Raw genomic sequence first — 4,911 nt, 5'->3', positions numbered from 1 at the left:
CAATATCAAAGGGTGCTCAAAATTAATAGTTTAATTACTTAACATGTCCAAGCACATTGTATTGCGGAGGTAGTGTAAGAAACACATACACTTCTAAAAAAGTATGTGTCTATGTTGGAGAATGACACTTGGACATGCTCTATGCCAATGACACTCCTCATGCTCTAAGCCTCCTACACATTTCAGACATGCCCCGATATGTGTTGGACATGCATTCAAACATGTTCTATTATTTGAAAAAAAAAAAAAAGAATTGAGCACACTTCATGAAGAAAAATAAAAGTGGAACAACAGATGATGTACAATAACATGTTCATGAAGTGTTGCCAACATGTCTAGCAAAAAATTAATAATTAAAAAAATTGACACGCCACATGGCAAAAAATTATAGACTGAATAATGGTTAAGGGAAGGGAAAAACTTGTGAAGATGAGAAGATGATAAGTATGAAACATCCATTCAAAACCTATTGCAAGTCCAAAATTAACGTAGTCACACATACTGTTGAAGAGGTATTCATGATTTTAAGGCTTGGTATCTAGGCAGCATGCATTTACAAGGGTTCTTACGTTCTTAGGCAGAGGAAATGCCCTTTTAGTGGAATTCTGCATATATGAAAAACAATTACGACTTTCAGAACTAGCATTTAAAAACAGTAGAATAGTTTGAAAAAGTTGAGATCAAGTACCCATGAATGTTATATGCCTTTGGATCTCATTCCATCAATACTATCAGTATAAGTAAACAGAAGACAATTCTATAGCTTATCTCATTGCATCAATACTAATTTACCGTGCTTTGCATGCCATATTCTATTTGTCAGTTTAGTTCTTTTTGTTCTTTCAATATTTAGCTTTCAATTGATGACTTAGCTCTCACAATGTTGGGGTTTATGAATAACAGGGCAGCAGCACCTGCAGCTAAGAACACAGGTATTCATAAGTAAATACTCGGTGTAATTGACTTACAATATTCACATTGTGTGATTAATGTGTCCTGTTGTGTGGTAATAATGAAAAAGTGAAGTTGATAATACTCTTATTGTGTGATTAATGTGTCCTATTGCTTTTATTGTTGCCCTTTGTAATAATCAATGAGACTTTTCATTATGATTTTAGAAATATTTTAAATCTCTAGCTTTAGATTCCTAAATTAATCTCAAGTGATATATCATAAGTCATGTGACTTCAAAGTTTCATTAAAGTATACTTATCTAATGGATATTTACCGTTTCGTTAAAGTATTTATCTAATGAATATTTACCATGTCATTGGGAGTTTAAAATTGAAGGTCCAAAATGGGAGGTATCATTACTGTAATCATTAAATTTGGTCACAAATCGGGGCAGTTAAATGTCTTTATCACAATCCAAAGAAAAGTAAATTTCGATGGATTTGAGGCACACTTCAGATTACGGAAATGTCATGGCATTTTGGGCTCAATTGCTTATGGCTCTTGACTACTTACATGTGAATCATATTCTTCATCGAGATGTTAAGGTAAGTTGCATCTATCTGTATACTAGAGGATTTATGAATTATCCTTCTGAAATTTCTGAAATTGCATGTTACTGACAGTCTTGTTCTTGCGGTGTTCAAATATATTCTTGGCAAAAGACCAAGACATACGTCTTGGTAAGTGATATGTTTTCTTTCTTTAATAGTCTTGAGAGGTGTCAGTATTTTGCTGAATCACCATTGATTAATCCTGTTGCAGGTGATTTTAATAGTCTTGAGGGGTGTCAGTGATATCTTTAATATATTCTTGGCAAACACGTCACATGGGATGTGGCACAAGTTGAAGTAAATAAAATGGAGATCAAAATTAAAATAAACAAAAGTAGGGATTTATGCATATTAATCATTCCTTTAGGTTTTGCAGTATTTGAAACTGTTACAATTTCTAATTGTGTAAAAATACCTTAGACTTTTAAAAGTAACACTTTAGGACTTCCTATTTCTGCTTATTATTTTACATATCACCGTTAAAAATTAATCATTTGCCATTGTTTTGATATAATAAATAAAAATGTATATATTATGTAAAAAGATAACTAATTTCGTATAGTTCCATATGTATTTATTTATGGTTGTGTTACTGCCATGTTCAGTGACTTGTTCTTTAGTTACAGTGTTACTGTGTTCGTATCATATTGTATCCATGTTCCATATCTGTATTTTTGCTTTTTAGAATTCAGCAAACTTATGTTGTCAAAAGACTTGGTCCTTAGCCCTAAACCAGAAATGAATTTTTCTTTACTGTGGAGAAAGTATCTGGCGTTCATAGCATGGACTTTTCTCGGAAATTATTCATCCCATTTTCTTGCATGTGTAACCACTTCACTTCTAATATCTTTGTTTTCCCTTCACGATTTTGGTAAGTCACCAATTTTTTCAAAAGCTTAAGCTGTTAGGAAATGGGCCTAACAATGTATATCAAATTATCTTACACAACCCTATCTTGTATGTGGAGAGACAAACAGAGAACCAAACAGAAGGAGAAGCCAAAAGCCATACATAGAAAAAGAAACCAAATGGGAACCGAATACCAAGTGCCAATGGAGAGACTGGAACTGAAGACCTTTTTCAGCCTGAGCTCTGATTAAGTCACCAATTTTCCAAAAGCTTAAGCTATTAGGAAATGGGCCCAACAATTTATATATCAAGCTTTCTATCATATACCTTGTGGTAACCTTATTCCTATGCCTAATTTTATTTGTTTTAATTCTAATCGGATTTTTTCTTCTTTCAATACGCTTCTTGGATCTTTCAGAGACAGCATTAAAGCTTGATACTTTGGTTGGTGATATTGAAGATGCAGTATCTTCCACAATAAACAGAAACCTAAGGAAGCATTCTTCCACACAGAATTCAGAAGTGAGTGCCCTTTAGACTGATTGGAATAAACAATGGTCTCTTTTTTTCCTTTCTAATTTCGTAGTCTCTGCAGGATGTGCATTTGCTTGCTATTAAATCACTCAAACTAACTGAAGATGTTCTAGCTTCAGTTACAAAAACACGTCCTCAGTGGGCACGTCTACTTTCAGCTGTTGATCACAGAGTAGATCGAGCATTAGCCATTTTAAGGCCCCAGGCAATTGCAGATTACAGGGCCCTTCTTACTTCACTTGGATGGCCACCACCTTTGTCCATGTTGAATTCCTCAGATTCAGATGCAAGGAAACCAGCTGAAGTGCAAAATCCTCTTTTTACAATGCAAGGGGACCTCAAGCATCAGTACTGTGAAAATTTTGTCGCATTATGCAGCCTGCAGGAATTACAGAGACAAAGAAAATCTCGGCAACTAGCGGGGCATAATAGGGAAGTTGCCCTGCACCAGCCACTTTGGTCTATTGAGGAGCTGGTGAACCCTTTAGCAATTGCATCCCAACGCCATTTCTCAAAGTGGGTTGATAAGCCAGAATTCATGTTTGCTCTTGTATATAAGATTACTCGGGATTATGTAGACTCCATGGATGAGTTATTGCAACCCCTAGTTGATGAAGCAATGCTATCAGGTTACAGTTGCAGAGAAGAATGGATTTCAGTAATGGTGTCCTCCCTATCAACATACTTAGCAAAGGAGATATTTCCTATATATGTTGGTCAGCTTGAAGAAGAGAGTGTCACCAGTGTTCGCTCCCAGGTTAGAATATCCTGGCTTCATCTTGTTGACTTGATGATTAGCTTTGATAAAAGAGTACAATCTCTGGTAGCACAGACTGGGAATCTTGCCTTCCTTCCAAGAAGATGGAAAGAAAATTTCTTCTCTATCTGTATTTTGTGATCGACCTGATTGGCTTGATTTGTGGGCAGAGATAGAGATTACTGACATGTTTGATCAGCTAAAACCTGAGATGGAGAATGAGAGAAACTGGTCAACCAAAATTCAGGGAGGAGTTGTCTCTGGTCCAGAAGATTATAAATCTCCTGCAATTTCCAGTGCTTTTCTTCGGCGCTTATCATCTGTGGTTGATCGTTCTCGATCAGTGCCAACCATTTATTTAAGGTCAAGGTTTTTATCCGATTGTCTGGTGTACCTCTTGTACGCAAATTTTTGGATTGTTTATTTCTCAGATGCCAAGAAGCCGAGGGCCTGACAGCCTTGACTGATGGTGATGCTTTAATCAAAGTTACAAAATCCATTAATGCCGGTCACTATTTTGAGTCCGTTTTGAAGGAATGGTGTGAAGATGTCTTCTTTCTTGAGATGGGATTGAAACATAGTGATGAATTGGCCATACCAGTCAGTGAGAGAGGTTCTATTGGAGAGGCAAATGAAGCTGGGACTGGTATTTTTGACGAGGAAATTGAGAAGCTGGGAGAGTTCAGAACAGAATGGGTTGAGAAGTTATCTACTGTTGTTTTGAGAGGATTTGATGCTCGCTGTCGAGATTATATGAAGAACAAGAAGCAATGGCAAGAAAAGGGTGAAGTAGGTTGGGCAGTATCTAAACAGTTCATTGCAGCGCTTGATTATCTGCAAGGAAAAATGTCGGTTTTGGATTTAACTTTTGTGGCTTTGTATATAAGGTAGTAATTTTTTGATTGAGAATTGTGAATTCAATTTTTGAATATATTATTTTGTGGAAAAATTAATGCTATATTAAATTGAATGGGAAAGTGAATTAATACTATATTTGTTATTTGAATGGGAGTTATTATTTCATATTAGTGTTATTTAGTTTTATTATTGGTGTTCTTTTAGTTCAATCACATAAAATTAGTACAATTTCAAAACCAAAAAAAGAAATGAAAGATAAGACGGCGTTTTTCAAATGCCACTATAACGGTTGGAATTTTTAAAATTAAAAAAACCTATGAAGGCGTTTTAAAAACGTCGCTAAAATCATACTGACGTCACAGTATTGTTAGGGCAGGGCATTTGGCGGCGTTTTTAAAAACGCCGCCT

At 35.5% G+C, this 4,911-nt stretch overlaps 1 pseudogene across 1 annotated transcript in view; it reads left to right on the top strand.

Annotated features, from left to right (window-relative positions):
- LOC145791612 (RINT1-like protein MAG2) overlaps positions 1-4,638 on the top strand; it is a 7,245-nt pseudogene extending 2,607 nt beyond the window's left edge. The window contains exons 4-6 of the transcript XR_014331165.1: positions 904-932; positions 2,773-2,876; positions 2,941-4,638. The product of XR_014331165.1 is annotated as an RINT1-like protein MAG2 (transcript). The remainder of the gene's footprint in view (positions 1-903; positions 933-2,772; positions 2,877-2,940) is intronic.
- The last annotated feature ends 273 nt before the right edge of the window (positions 4,639-4,911 follow it).

The sequence above is a fragment of the Camellia sinensis genome, chromosome 5 (assembly GCF_055761805.1).
Source record: "Camellia sinensis isolate YWXY chromosome 5, ASM5576180v1, whole genome shotgun sequence".
Classification (NCBI taxonomy): domain Eukaryota; kingdom Viridiplantae; phylum Streptophyta; class Magnoliopsida; order Ericales; family Theaceae; genus Camellia; species Camellia sinensis.
This window is presented reverse-complemented; position numbering and strand designations above follow the sequence as displayed.